The sequence below is a fragment of the Hemitrygon akajei genome, chromosome 20 (genome assembly GCF_048418815.1).
Source record: "Hemitrygon akajei chromosome 20, sHemAka1.3, whole genome shotgun sequence".
In the NCBI taxonomy this organism is placed as follows: Eukaryota; Metazoa; Chordata; class Chondrichthyes; order Myliobatiformes; family Dasyatidae; genus Hemitrygon; species Hemitrygon akajei.
Genome location: NC_133143.1, coordinates 21,659,451 through 21,675,580, shown reverse-complemented (window position 1 = coordinate 21,675,580; position 16,130 = coordinate 21,659,451). Strand labels below are relative to the sequence as shown.

The window sequence follows — 16,130 nt, the reverse complement described above, 5'->3', positions numbered from 1 at the left end:
CCTATTAAACAATCCTGACCTGTATCATTCAGAAAATAAAGTCTAATCTTAGCCAATGCTTTTATAAAATTATAAGCTCAGTGGATATTTAATTACAGATTTGTTACAAAGGCCGGTTCTCCTCATTAGTAAGCGCCATTACCTTTGACTGAGGTCCTGCCGCAGTTTAAGAGTTGTGTCAAGGTCTTCTGTGAGTGATCTGGGTCATTCAGCGTCCTTGAGACCGATGCTGTCAGCCCAGATGTACTTGCGCTGCGATGCAGCTGGGATATCGTAAGAGCCGCTCACAGCGTTACAACGGATCCTTGCAGTAGCGCACTGCTCGTGGTATCCCAGCGGCAGATATCCTCATCATTAGGCAGCCGCGAACCGCTGTGTGTCAGGAACGATTTCGGGCCGGCCCGGCGTGATGTTGGGGAGCCAGCAATTTGCTGCTCGCGGACAAACGAGACGTCGCCTGCAGGATCATCGGCCGCTGTCTGACCCGTTCCCGGACAATCGTCTCACAAGTAGCGCCAGAAATTACTAGCAGCGCTGTTGAAAATGACAGTTCCTTAATCGCGTATCCAGGAGCACGCCGCTCTCTGGTACATTTGGCTCTTTAAGGAAAAATATTCCAAAGACTTGCGATGCACTGAGAGTAAACATCTACCCTCATTTCCATCTTAAATGGGCAACTCCTAGCTCTTTTAAACAGCGACCCTGGTTCTAAATTCGAGGATCTATCAGAAGTGGAAGTGATCGATGAGGCTACAATAACATTTAAAAAATATTTGGATGAGCGCGGATAGGAAAGGTTTAAGGCGATAAGGGACAAACACAGGCAAACGGGACTAGCTCAGATGGTCAGCTATGGTGGCCAAGATGTCTATGGACCAGATGGACTGACAGACCTGTGGTCTGTTTCCTATGCTATATGACTCTATTCCTAAAACTACAGTATATCTGGAGCAAAGCCTACAAAATGTGAGAAACTGACCAGAGACCAAAAATTTGCAGAGGATATTGGGGGTAAAGGGTTGAGGAAATTTCAAAGATGTTGTGCATAGGAATGTGTAATGAGTTCTTCAGGCTTGAGCAGGGATCAGGTGAGCATCGGGCTCCGAGTGTCATGGTCCTGATCATTAATTCCCTATCTTGCTCCTAATTTTCTTTGATTATGCTATGGTCCCATTAATTTCCCAAATTGCTTCCAATTCTCTTTAATGATGGCACACCTGGTTTCCATCAAAGACTCAGTATAAGAACCGCTACATCACAACCACCAGTTGCCAGTTCGTTAGTCTTTTTTCCTATGAGTAAACTACGTATCCCGACCGCTTAGAACCGTTCGTTCTAAGTTTAGCTCCAGTTTCAAGTTACCTATGAGACCGGATCCATCTCTGTGTGTCGAGGCTCAGTGTCAGGGCTCCATGTCAGGGCTTTGAGTCAAGATCCCTCCTGTTTGCTGTTCAGTGTTTATGCCCATGTAAGCATCCTAACTCAATCTCTGTGCCTGTGTCCTGCACTTGGGTTGGCTTCAGTCACTCATTGCAACACTGAGGTTTTTAAAGAGTACCTGAATTGGTTAATTGTTTATCCAGAGTCATTAATCATTTAGAATTCATTGTGTTTTCTCTCGAGTGACTTGCTCTTTGTAACACTGTCTCCTGCTGCTTTCTGCTTAAACTTGTTATTTTGATAGGCTCGGAAATTCTGTGTTACTTGTATCATTTAAGCAGACTCCTGATTAACCCTAGTCACAGGATCCTAGTTTTGTGAATGCTATGTCTCATGCTGTTGCTTGGCTGGGCCACCGATGTTCCATTGGAATTCTTATGAATAAATCCTGGTTGCCATCTTTACATTGGAGTCTGTCTTCCCTCTGCACCTGGGTTCCGACATTGCCAGCACACGTCATGACAGGGATACATGGTTCATGAATCCATGAACTCAACCTCACTACTCCTCTTTACCATTTTTTTAATTGTAATTGATGGTAAATTTTTATGACTGTACTGTGCTGCTGCCACAAAACAATGAATTTTAGGACCAATGTCAGTGGTAATAAAACTGACTCTGAATTTCTTCTGGCAAAGGATGATGGGACTGTGGAAATTCTTGCCCCTGTCATCTCCCAGCCTCTGTTGTCTTTTCCACTCTTCCCAGCTCCAATTGCCCTTCACCCTTCCTCACTTGGACCTCTCTTGCCCTTCCCCTTTCCCTCACCTCTTAAGTTGGTCTTTCAGTCCTGATGAAGGGACTCAAGCCAAAATCTTAGACTGATTAGGAGAATAGCCAAAGAAGAGACAATTGAAGTATAGTGTTGGGAAGTGTATGATAGAAGAAATAAAGGTGTGGACTATTTTCTAAATGGAGAGAAAATTCAAAAATCGGAGGTGCAAAGAAAGTTTGGAGTCCTCATGCAGGAGTCTCCAGATTTAACTTGCAGGTTGAGAAGGTGATAAGGAAGGTAAATGCAATGTTGGTATTCATTTCGATACAACTAGAATATAAAAGCAAGGGTCTAATGCTGAGGCTTTATAAAGCATTAGTGAGACCTCACTTGGGGTATTGTGGACCCCTTTGTCCAAGAATGGATTTGCTGGCATTGGAGAGGGTCTAGAGTAGATTTATGAGAAATTATTCCAGGAATGAAAGGGTTAGTTTATGAGGAGCAGTTGATGGCTCTGGACCTGAAGTTCAGAAAAATTAGGGGCTTCTCATTGAAGTCCATTGAATATTGAAAGGCCTAGATAAAATGGATGTGGAGAAGATGTTTCCCATAGTGTGGAGAGTAAGTCCAGAGGGTACAGCCTCAGATTAGAAGGATGACTCTTTAGAACAGGGATGAGGAGGAATTTCTTTAGCCAGAGGGAATTCATTGTGATAGTCTGCTGTGGTGGCCAAGGCATTGGGTATATTTAAAGAGGAGATTGATAGGTTCTTGATTAGTCATGGAGTGAAATGTTATGGGGAGAAGGCAGGAGAATGGGGTTGAGAATGATAATAAATCAGACATGATGGAAAGGTGGAGAAGATTCATTGGGCTGAATGGCCTAATTCTGCTCTCATGTCCTTACACATCTGGAGAAGAAGGATGCTTATGTGAGAATGTTGTTCTTGAACTACATTTCAGCATTCAACACTTTAGTTCCATCCAGACTCAACAAGAAGTTCAGAGACCTCGGCCTTGACCCTGCCTTGTGCATCTGGATCCGAGACTTCCTGTCAGATCGTCAGCAGGTGGTAAGAGTGGGCTCCTTCACCTCACACCCTCTAACCCTCAATGCAGGAGCCCCTCAGGGCTGTGTACTGAAAGCCTCTCCTTTACTCCCTGTATATCTCATGACTGTATTGCCACCCACAGCTCCAATCTGATAATTAAATTTGTCAGTGCTACTACATTGATTGGCCTTATCTCAAACAATAACGAGGTGGCCTACAGGGAAGAATTCATCTCTCTGACATAGTGGTGTCAAGAAAACAACCTCTCCCTCAATGTCGCAGAAAGAAAGGAGCTGGTTGTGGATTACAGGAAGAATGGAGACAGGCTAACCCCTATTGACATCAATGGATCTGGGGTTGAGAAGGTAAACAGCTTTGTTCCTCAGCATCCACATTATCGAGGACCTCACGTAGTCTGTACACACCAGTTGTGTGGTGAAAAAGACACAACAGCACCTCTTTCACCTCAGACGGTTGAGGAAGTTTGGTATTGGCCCCCAAATCCTAAGAACTTTCTACAGGGGCACAATTAAGAGCAGCCTGACTGGCTGCATCACTGCCTGGTATGGGAATTGTACCTCCCTTAATCGCAGGATTCTGTAGAGAGTGGTGCGGACAACCTAGCGCATTTATGGTTGTGAACTTCCAATGATTCAGGACATTTACAAAGACAAGTGTGTAGAAAGGGCCCGTAGGTTCACTGGGGACCCAAGTCACCCCAGCCACAATCTATTTCAGCTGCTACCTTCCGGGAATTGGTACTGCAGCATAAAAGCCAGGACCATCAGGCTCCAAGACAGCTTCTTCCACCAGGCCATCAGACTGATGAACTCACGCTGATTTGAGTGTACTCTATGTTACATTGACTGTTCTTTTTATTATAAATTATTATAAATTACTATGATTGCACATTGCACATTTAAATGGAGACGTAACGTAAAGATTTTTACTCCTTGTGTGTGAAGGATGTAAGAAATAAAGTCAATTCAATTCAATATGACTTATGGTCTCAAAATATCGATATCATCAGACCCACCAGACTGAGAACCTGGGTTCGATGGAATAGCTTATTATATTAAGGAATCACTTTTCAGTTCTTGCGTTGGCTTATTCCTGGCACAATATTGAAGACCCCACTGATTTCATGAAGAATAGGTTTGGAAAGGATTCAGGGGCAAAAGGTGGCAAGTTAACCTTTATTCATTATTTCATTTTATTTTAATATTTCCACTTATTTATATCTTATAAACATTTAAAGTTTCCTAAGTTTTAAATTAAGTCAATTTTGATAATTTTATCATGAATATCAGATATTTTTAAGTACTGTCAAAAACCAGTTCCAGCTTTGGCAATCACTGTAGCCCTGTTCCCAAGCTTTGCTAATTGGTTGTCTGTTGGTGACATTTCTGGTGTATGGCCTCTACGGGCATTGCTGGAAATATTATAGCCTGCCAGTTGTACAGGCCTAGATTTTCATGATGGCTTGAAATCAAAGTAAAAGAAAACTGAAAGAAATGTATATCTAATTTCTCTGACACAAAATACCTAACTTCTTGTTTAAAACTTCATATTGAACTTCAGATGTTGCACTTGCTATAAAATGGCTGCCATGTTTATTTTCAAAAATATTGTTATTCAGTAGAGCAACAAAAGGTAATCATAAAAATTTTTAAAATGGTGCTCAGAACTTTGAACCTGGTTAGATTGCTAAATGTGTTAAATAGTAGCAATGGTTTGTTATGCTTTGCCTTTGAAATCAGTTCCAAGGACATCAGTAACATTTTTAATTTGGAGGCAAAGTTCAACACCCTGCTGCAACAATATAGCTTTTTGTGTTATGCTGCTTGGAAATGAAATTCTATGGAACATTTCCACAAAAAAAAAATCAATATCCATCTGCCCCCCGCCCCGTGGGTGCTGCCTGATCCATTGAGTTTCTCAAGTTTATTTTGTTCCAGGTCCCAACATCAGCAGTCTCTTGCATGTCTCAGAATGTATGCATCAATGGGTTGTTGTTGATGCCAGATCATCGGGGGCATTTAAAGAGCACATAGGTACATTTTGAAACCTTCAGGTAATTGAGGGCAATGGGGAACTGACACAGAGGTGAATCAGCCATGACCATATTGAATGATGGGGCAGGCTTGAGGGGCCAGGTCTGCTCCTACTTTATGTCCAAATGAACAAGGTTTTAACATGGAATAGTTTCTTTCCCCTCACAAATACAGCTTGACCTACTGATTTCCTCCAGCAGATTGTTTGTTGTTTTAGACTCCAGAATCTGTTGTCTTTTATATCTTTAGTTTCCTATGTTCTTGTGCTTCCTGCTACTTCCAAGCTTATTTTAGGGTTCTCTGGGAAATTACTGCTGGCTGGCGTTCCAGCCCTCTGGAATTGTTTCAGGTGATGCCTGGTCCAGCCATGGGGGATACTGAGGACAGCAAAATTTCACTAAAGCTGCAGAAAATTTAAAGGTGTTGGGCAAATCAATGTCTGTTACATTTGCCTTGATGTCCACATCTCCTGACCTTTCAAAAGTTCCAGCAGGAGAATTTGTCTGTAAATATTGGAAGAGAGGAAAACCATTCATATGATAAATGAGCAATGTGGGCTTTGATAGACCCAAGTAGCCCCGGTTAGTTCCTCAGCTAGTCAAGTGGAAGTACTTAGCTCATTTTGGGTCTCAATCAAAATGTATTTCTTCAAACAAGAGCCATTCTACATAATCCTTGCTGGCAATGTTTCTCAGGAGTCTAGAACCAGAGAACACTCTTTAAACTTTAGGGTTGCCCATTTCAAACAAGATTTTTTTCCCCAGGGGCTCATGAGTCTATGGAAAACTCACTCGTTTTAAAAGAGCAGTGGAAACAGAATAATTGAAGGCAAAGGTAAAGAGAATGTCATTAAGGAAGGAAGTGAATGGTTACCTCAGGTAGATGGAAATGCAGAGTCGGTGTTGCAATCAGAATTGACGTTATGAAGCAGACTTGTGGGACTGAGTGACTTGCTCCATCTTGTAACTCCAATGGTTGCATTGTTATTTTGGTCATTGCCCCATTTAGTATGAAGGAAGTTCAAATGGCCAATATCATGAGAAGATGATACCAAGATGCTCAATCTCACAGAACCTAATTAACCTGTCACAACAGCTTCCTCAGTAGAACATCAATATGTTCTTCTGTTTAGTACTTCAATAAGAAGTATTTTAAGGATGCTGAAATGAAATCTGATAGTGTGTCTATTTGAATGTGGACGTATTAAACTTCTTCGGGACAGGAAAAACTTGAAAGTAGTATAAATAATTGAACAATTTTCTTGAACTCAAATCCGCAAAATCGTCAACAACTCACAATGACACATCAAGGAAGCCTCTGTGGGGCTGTTGTTAAGTCAAGTCACCACCGTTAACACTGGGGCCTGACAGAAGGCGCACGGCAAAAAGAGAAATATTGTCAACAATGAGGTTCATCACCCATCCTACAAAATACCAAAAGACTTAAACTTGCCAGAGATAATATGGACAGACATCACACAATGCTGGACAACCCAGTGAAGAAGTGACCACTCTCATTGCTACTGGAAAATCAAATCCATCCTGCATATGACTGTAGACTCCAAAACTACACTGAGCATCATTATATCAATCACAGCCCAAGATAGACTATCCACATCAAAGTTGTATATTCTAAAATCGATAGAAACTGTTTAAGCTTTGCCTACTGAATTCTGCAACTCTCTATGTGAAGAATGTTGATGGTTTGATACCACCTGCCTGGTCTTTGTTTACTAACATGCAACGTGTCGGGTGCAGTGTTAAACATCGCTATCTTAACTTAATTCGGAAATGATAATTTAGAGCAAAATAAAGAAGCAATTAAAGGAGAAGAAAAAGGCCATTAGACCAGTGGTTTCCAAAGTGGGCGTTATCAACCTGCAGAGGTTGGTGGGAGTTTCTAAGGGGTGATATAGATAAAGAGGATGATGGAGAGCGCACTCAGTAGCAAGGGGGCAGCTGAAGGATTGCAAGCTTAATTTAATAAATTATTATAAGCATTTGATCCTCAATACCTCATTGATTACAGTGATCATGTAATCACCTCATCTCTTGCTAATCCACTGTTCTCTTAGACTTTGGTTGAAAAGCAATGTGATACTTCTGTATTTGGCGCATCATAAGAAATCTGACTAAAGAAACTGTGATATTTCAGGGCCCGGAGCATGCATTATTGCCATTCATTGCCGTAATACAGTGTTAGCTATCACAATTCCCATACTCTAATCACACTGTGACACAATTCCTGTGAGTTAAGGCATGGCATTCAATGGGGCAAAGTTCAAAATATACCCTTTTGAATGGTTTTGACGGCATTTCTCTAGCCCATGGCCTGAGATATCGCTGCCCCACTTTATGTACCTTCAGGTAGAGAGTCAGGCTTTGCCTGAGCTATGATGATATTATTACTTTCTCCCTTAGATTGCAGCACTTGAGGTTGGACTTAAACAATAGGCGATTGACTGTCGTCATTAATTCATAACAAAAATGGCAGAACCAGACCTAACAAAAAATATAGACGGTATAGTGCAGGGTATCTGAAATATGGATTTATATCAGCACTAAGCAACCTACAGCAGCCGATGTATCTGTTGTGTGAAAAAGTATTTTTCAAATGAGGCAATGAAACCGTCCAGTCTCCTTGAACATTTGCAAAGAATTCACTCTGATAAACCAAATAAAAACTTAGATTATTTTTAGTCACTTCAAGAAAACATTCAAAAATGGAAAACACTTCAAAAGATGTTTGCCAGCACTTCACAAAAAACAATGATGGTCTGCATGCTTCAGACAACATTCATTGCTCATTGCTAAATCTGGAAAGCTCCATACAATTGGAGAAGAACTGATTCCGCCAGAAGTAGGGGAGGTTCTGAGTACAGTTTTGCATAAGTCAGCAGACCAAATAATTAAAGCGATTCTACTCAGCAACAACTCTGTTCAAAGACAAATAGATGAAATGTTGGAGAATGTGGTGACATATTGTACAATATACTTAGAACAACAGAACTTGCTCTGCAGTTGGATGAGTCAACCATGCCTGGCAAAGAAACATCAACAGTACTCTTCCCCATAGATGCTGCCCGGCCTGCAGAGTTCCTCCAGCATTTTGTGTGTGTTGCTCGGATTTCCAGCATCTGCAGATTTTCTCTTGTTTGTGAGATGCTTTTATGCCCTTTTTGAAACTGTGATAGAATTCTATGGAGGCTCAAATGCTTCATTCAGCATCAACTCAAGAATATTAAGCATGCCATTGCTTATTTGTCAGAATTAATTGCAAAGTTTAATGAAATCAATCTGCAAATACAAGGAAATTATGTGAATCTTATCAAAGTCAAATCAGTCATCTCCACATTTCTGTGGAAGATAACCCCAGGTGCAACATTGGCTGTCGAGACCTTTTCCAATTTCCAAGTCTCTTGAGTTGAAAGAGAAATAAAGAATTTTATGTAATTGCCAGAAAGGGAGGGAGGTGGTAATACAAAAAAATTTGGGAACCTCTGCATTAGATGAAGTTTTCAACCATCAAATACCAGAGCCACTGTAACTGTCTCTTTGCACCCCTCCCCTCCCCCAAACCTAGCCTAATGATTCTCATTTTATTTTTAAATTAATTGCCCTATCTCCAATTGTCTACTATCATTCATATTTAGATTCCATATTCACACAATCTCTAAACTAATTAAGCTAATGTTACATTATTGTGTCATTAATTAGTTGATTAGAGTACTAGGTCAACATCCTGCAAAATTATATACATCTGTTCATTCAGCATACACTTTGACTAGATTCAGGCAATTATCTTTATCTATTTGACAAGTTAATATGTAATTTTTGTTCATTTTTGTTTGTAATTTAAAAATGTACCTGGGACTTGCATTTATCCTTCTGTGTATTGGTGAAGAATATCAATTGTACAATTAAAAGTCAAATTTACTCTAATTATAATTGTGGAGGTAATGCTTTTTTTAAATAGCACACATAATAGAATTGAGGGAAAGATTACTGTAATAAGGACATGTATTCCATTGGCGTTTATAGATCATCTCTTCATCTCTTGATTTATAGTTTTTCAATTGTAGGATATAGAAAGGCTCAGAGGAACCATGTGTGTCAAAGTCCCATTTGGAGTTTTCCCAAAGCCTAGAAAGTGCTTGCTTTTTGTATGTCTGTACAGGTTAAACAAACCAGTAGTATAATTGTACACAATGGCACATAAATTTTACAGTTATTTGAAAAATTTCCGCAGTGGTAATCAGATACACTTTCATACTAAATCCTATGGGGATCTAAAAGTTCCCAATGAACAGATGTTTTTAACAATTCATAAACACAAGAGTTTCTACATTAACTGGAATTCTGAGCAACACACACACACACACACACAGTATTGGAGGAACTCAGCAAGTCAATTGGCATCTATGGAGGAGAATAAACAGTTGATGCTTCAGGACGAGGTTCTTCATCAGGACTTGAAAGGAATGGGGGCAGAACCCAGAATGAGAAGGTATTAAACGGAAAGCAGTACAAGCAGCCAGGTGATAGGTGAGACCAGGTGAGGAGTAGGCAGGTGGGTGTGGGAGGGAGATGAAACAAGAAGCTGAGAGAGGGTGGGTGGAAGAGTAAAAAGCTGAAGAAGAAGGAATCAAATAGGAGACAATAGTGGACCATGGAAGAAAAGGAAGGAGGAGGGTATTCAGAGGGAGGTGGTAGGCAGGTGAGAAGAGAAGGGGTGAGAGGAAATGAAAAAGAGGGGAAGGGTGGGGGAGAAATTACCATAAATCAGAGAAATCAATGTTCATACTCTCTGGCTGGAGAATATCCAGATGGAATATGAGGTGTTGTTCATCCAATCTGAGTTTGGTCTCATTATAGAAATTGAAGAGGCCATGGGCAGACATGTCAGATTGGGAATGTGATGTTGAATTGAAATGAGTAGTCAGCGGGAGATCCTGCTTTTTGTGGCTGACAGAGCATTTTACCTCTTCCCCCTCTCCCCTCCCAGCTTCTGACTTTATTCCCCCCAGCTACCTTCCCACCACCTGGCTTCACCTATCACCTGCCAACTTGTATTCCTCCCTTCTCCCACCTTCTTATTCTGACTTTTTCTCCCTTCCTTTCCAGTCCTGAAGGATTCTTGGCCCAAAACATTTATTCCCTCCATAGATGCTGCCCAACTTGCTGAGTTCCTCCAGTATTTTCTGTGTTTTTAACAAACAATGGTCTTTATTTACATATGATCATTATACATCATAATAAGTAAGCTTTTCAGAAGAATGAGTGAATGACTATATGCATTTTTAAAGCTGGATTCAAATAACCATCCCAGTACTGCTAAGATTTTAAATCATAACCAAAGGAACATTGTTTCATTTGGTGGTATACAGGACATGTTGTTGGTTGAATGACATTAAACTGTACTTGAACATATTTGCCAATTTATTTTGGATATCTGGCATCCAGTGTATTCCAAGGTCAGTCTTGCTTATTTGGCTTTTACATTAAGAGACAGTGACCCATCAGTGAAAATTGTTACATTGAGTACATTTTGGGACATGAAACTACTTTAGATCAGTTGACAGTGCTCATCTATTGGATCAGTTTATTTTTAGTTTATTTTTTATTGAGATATGGTATGGAATAGACCGATCTGGCCCTTTGAACAATGCTGCCCAGCAATCCCCCAATTTAAAGACAATTTACTATGACCAATTAACCTACCAATCCAGTAAGTCTTTGCATTGTGGGAGGGAAGAAGGGCACCCGGAGGAAACCCACACAGTCATGGGGACAACATACAAACTCCTTACAGGCAGTGACAGGCACTGAACCTGGATCATCTGTACTCTAAGGTGTAGTGGTAACCACTACACTACTGTGCAAACTATTTTAATACTATATGGATTTTATGCCTCCTGATTTATCAGTTGTGTGGTGTAACACTGCTTTAAAATCTCATCTAACAAGCTGCTTTAAACTCATTTCAAATAATTGCTCAGAACATAATATTCACAAATGGCTTAAGATAAAAAGAGAACAATGAATCTCCAGTCAACCTGAACTTAGATCCTTTAGCATGGTAGAACATCCTAATATGAATGTAAGCAATTTTATTTTAATAAAATTGACACCAAGTCAAAGAAAGGGACCAATGCTAGCAAAACAAGAGGCTAGATTTTGAAAATGTAAAGATTTTAAAAGGTTGTAGGTCTGAAAGAGGTCACATTGGTACCTATGTCAATAAAAGCAATGAAAATTTTGTTCAGCATGCATGTTTCATGATTGATCTGTTTAGGACATCTTCAAGGAGCGATGCCTTAAAAAGGGGGCATCCATTACTAAAGACTGCCATCACCCAGGACATGCCCTGTTCTCATTGCTCCCATCAGGAAGGAGGTACAGAAGTTTGAAGGCACACACTCAACAATTCAGGAGCAGCTTCTCCCCCTTTGCCATCTGATTTCTGAATAGACAATGAATCCATCAACACTACCTCTACTTTTATTTTTATTTTGCTGTACTGTTTAATATATAATTGCTGTAATCCATGTTCTTTTTTTCTCTATTATTACGTATTGCATTGTACTGCTGCTGCAAAGACAACAAGTTTTATGACATAAGCCAGTGATATTAAACCTGATTCTGATTCTGGTAATAAATTTGTTTAAAATTTCCTTGAATTTACAGGGAAAGGAAAGACACTGTACAAGGCAGATGACATGAAAGTTGGTGGAGTTGTGGGTAGTATAGATGGTTGTTGTAGGATACAACGGGACATTGACAGGATGCCAAAGTGGGCTGAAAAGTGGCAGATGGAGTTCAACCTGGAAAAGTGTAAAGTGATTCACTTTCCAAAACAAGAGAAAATCTGTAGATGCTAGAAATCCAAGCACCACACACAAACTGCTGGAGGAGCTCAGCAGGCCAGGTAGTATCTATGGAAAAGAGTACAGTCAACATCTCGGGCTGAGACCCTTCATCAGGACTGGAGAAAAAAAGATAAGGTCAGAGTCAGAAGGTGGGGGAGGGGAGGAAGAAACACAAGTTGATACGTGAAAGTGGGAGCAGCGCAGGAGTGAAGTAAAAAGCCGGGAAATTGATTGCTGAAAGAGATACAGGAGGAATCAGATAGGAGAGGACAGAAGACCATGGTAGAAAGAAAAGGGGGAGGAGCACCAGAGGGTGGTGATGGGCAGGTAAGGGGATAAGGTGAGAGAGGGAAATGGGAATGGGGAATGGTGAAGGGAGGGGGGATTACCAGAAGTTCGAGAAATCTATGTTCATGCCATCAGATTTGAGGCTATCCAGACAGAACATAAGTTGTTGCTACTCCAGTGTGGCCTCATCACGACAGTAGAGGAAGCCTTGCACTGACATGTTGGAATAGGAGTGGGAAGTGGAATTAAAATGGGAGACCATTGGGAGGTCCCTTTTTTTCTGGCAGATAGAACATAGGTGCTTGGTGAAGTGGTTTCCCTATCTGTGACGGATCTCCCTGATATAGAGGAGGCCACACCAGGAGCACCGGATACAGTCAATGACTCCAACAGCCTAACAAGATTCACTTTGGAAGATTGAATTTGAAGGCAGAATGCAGAGTTAATGGCAGCATTCTTTGCAAAGTGGAGGAACAGAGGGATCTTGGGTTCCATGTCTACAGATTCCTCAAAGTTGCCACACAAGTTGATAAGAGTTTTTAAGAAGGCATATGGTGTGTTGACCTTCATTAGTTGGGGGATTGCGTTCAAGAGCCATGAGATAATGTTGCAACTTTATAAAACCATGGTTAGACCACACTTGGAGTGTTGTGTTCAATTCTGGTCACCTCATTATAGAAAGGATGTGAAAGCTTTAGAGAGGGTGAAGAGGATATTTACCAAGATCCTGCCTGGACTAGGGGCATGTCTTATGAAGATAGGTTGATCGAGCTAGGGCTTTTATCTTTGGAGAAAAGGACAATGAGAGGTATCCTGATAGAGATGTACAAGGTGATAAAAGGTATATATCAAGAGTATAGCCGGAGATTTTTCCAGGGTAAAAATGGCTAATATGAGATGTGTAATGTTAAGGTGATTGGAGGAAGGGATAGTGGGGATATCAGAAGTAAGATTTTATTTTTAAACAGAGAATGATGGGTGCGTGGAACACCCTGCCAGGGGTGATGGAAGAAGCTGATACATTACAGACATTGAGGATTCCTAGCTAGGCATTGGATGTTAGAAAAATGTAGGGCTATGTCAAAAGGAATGGTTAGATTCATCTTTGAGTAGGTTAAAAGGTCAGCACAATATTGTGGGCCGAAGGGCCTGTACTGTACTGTAATGTTCTAAGTTCTATGTTCTAATTCTGTCCTCCAGGCAGTCACAAGGCACTTTCGGCATGAACATGAAATATAGTTGAGGCCAAAATAATTTTGTTTGAGTTTAATCTATAGACGTGTAAATAGTTCAAGGAACACCCCTAGGTCTTTTTCAGCTTTGCAGGGGCTGTATTCAAACTTCGAAGAAGCACGCGTTTTAAACTTTACTGTGAAGGTTTATTTAACATAGTCTGCGTTGGCCATTAATTCCTTGTTCCATTTTAATAGAGCTGAAAACTCGTTTCATCCAAATCTTAAACCAGCAGTTAGCTGAACACTGGCCATTCATTTTTTCGAAGTACAGCAGTTATTTTTCCCCTTGGATAGAGCTATGTGCAACTGTCAGTTAAACTGGTGCCTTCGTCTTTAAAATAGACACTACCGTTAAAGTTACGCTCAATGTAAAGGCAGGGGGCGGAAAGAACTGGAGATTGTACTCTGCATTGACCAAACTGACCTCGTCGCCATGGAGTTCGCTAAACATTGTGACTTTGCCTAACTAAGTTTGGTTTTGCTGAATAAAACGACGAGAAGTTTAAAAACAGAATCAAGTGCAAGACTAATCAAATTGACGCGCGTTGGATCTTGTCACACAAAAAAAGATACAAATAAAAATGAACGAAAAGACACACACACACACACACAAATTGATTTAACGACCTTTTGGTGAAAGGCTATTTGTTTTGATCCGCCAGGATTCGCGTTTGATCACGCAGTCGAAACCATGCTCAGGCCGTGTTATGTCGGCAACTTGCAATATGTCACACACACGACCACTGAAACAATGTAAGTAACACTCGGCAGTTTTTCTGTTTCAACGCCTAGTTTGCGGCGACAGGAGCGCAGCAAGGAAGTTCGGGGACAACCGACACCTACAGCCCACATTTAAACAGTTCATGATCAAGCTTCAAATAACTCGTTTAAATATGTTAGCACGCAACAGTGAAACTTTCAAAGGAAGTAAAATTATTTGATAGTCCAAGTTGCCATTCCCAACAATTACAAAGTTGAAAAAATATATAAATTAATTAATGCATATATATTAAATGTATGTAAAATCTATGTAGCAACAAACATTCCAGCACCTTGAGTTTATAGTGACTTATAGTTTATATATGGTATGCATATGATTATATATATATATATATACATAGTTTATGAAATTATGCATTTTATTATGTAAAAGGGCTTATATACTGTTGAGGATATGGTCAGATTATTTTAGAGCGGCGAGCTATCTCATGACACCTATTTTCTGTTGTTGTCCCAGTAGAAATGTTGGGGCTAAATACGAACTCACCCAATGCCGAAAGCTGAACAGCGTTACCCGATCGGGCTGTAACCGGACGCCTCTTATTCATCAGCGCCAGATGCGCGTAGCATCTCTTCGGAGCTGCACTGTCATGTGGCCGGGCTGCGAGGGGAGAGTCTGGACCTTGTCTATCAGCTGCGATTCTGCACTGAAACCGCTTCCTTGTGTGAAGCTGGAGCACAGGGGGATCCGGAACGCCGCCTATCGACAACCCGTCTCCTAGCCAGCCTTGTACAGAAAGCAAGCGGCATACCAAAATCCCCAACTAATCTTAATTACATGCGTTTCCCCCTTGCAGGGACCAATTCCGTCCATTGCTCAGTACAAATAATTAACTCTGATTATTTTTATTTGCCTTATGCAAAAAAAAAACTTCTACAGCCACCGAGGGAATTTTGCTCCCTCCCTCACATCCTGCATTATCATGTCCTTATGGGGTAACGTGTTGGCAAAGGGTTCTTGGAATCAATTTGGTTTGAATTCAGCTTAGCGACTATTCATATGTTCCTGGCATCAGTCGGGCGGCTAGAATCTGATTAAATCGTTATTAGTCAGACAGAATCGCGACTAAAAGGCACTTCCAACACTTGATTTATTTTTAAAGCATTTTGTCCAGCGATTAAAATTATGATGACTTTTAATTCCTTCCTTTCCTCCTCTTTCGGCGTTATTTGGAGCAGGGATTCATTAACAGGTTTTGGCCAATTGGGAGGGAAGTCGACGCACACTATCAAAATGCTGCAGATATATGGGTGGTAGTAGTGGGGTGATGTATGATGCTGGGCGGTGAAAGTGGATGGTGGTGACTGGGTGGTGCTTGATGGTGATGTGACTCCCGAGTTCATTAAGTGCATTGGTGAAAGCTGGAACACGGCACATTCTATGTGGAGGAGCAAAGAATCACGGAAAACAAACTACAGATTTTATATTTTATCGTGCTTACTGGAGAAACTGTTGTTGGTTTCACAGAGTACTGACAGGAAATACCGATAGACTGGCATGGTCATTACAAAGTCTAAGCCGTTATGATAATATCGAGAGTGAGGGAATTAAGTCTTTTTCATGGTGGTTATAATTTATCCAATACCACTAATTCAAAGAAAATCAGAAGAGTTCTATATTCTTGAAAATGCTTTTTGAGCCCAGCTTATACTGACCAATATACAGTTTATTGAGGGATGCTTCCAACTTTTAATAAA

General features: G+C 40.7%; 1 protein-coding gene across 3 annotated transcripts in view; it reads right to left on the bottom strand.

The window, feature by feature from the left end:
- The window catches only part of rbm24a (RNA binding motif protein 24a), a 44,437-nt gene extending 29,270 nt beyond the window's left edge, over positions 1-15,167 (bottom strand). Inside the window, exon 1 of one of the 3 annotated variants that reach the window (XM_073023992.1) lies at positions 14,920-15,167. The gene's annotated coding sequence lies outside the window, so the exon portion shown is untranslated. Of the gene's footprint in view, positions 1-142; positions 548-14,279; positions 14,299-14,919 lie in introns of those variants that run through there. The other 2 variants (XM_073023994.1, XM_073023993.1) reach the window with 2 other exon arrangements.
- Between the last annotated feature and the right edge of the window lie 963 nt (positions 15,168-16,130).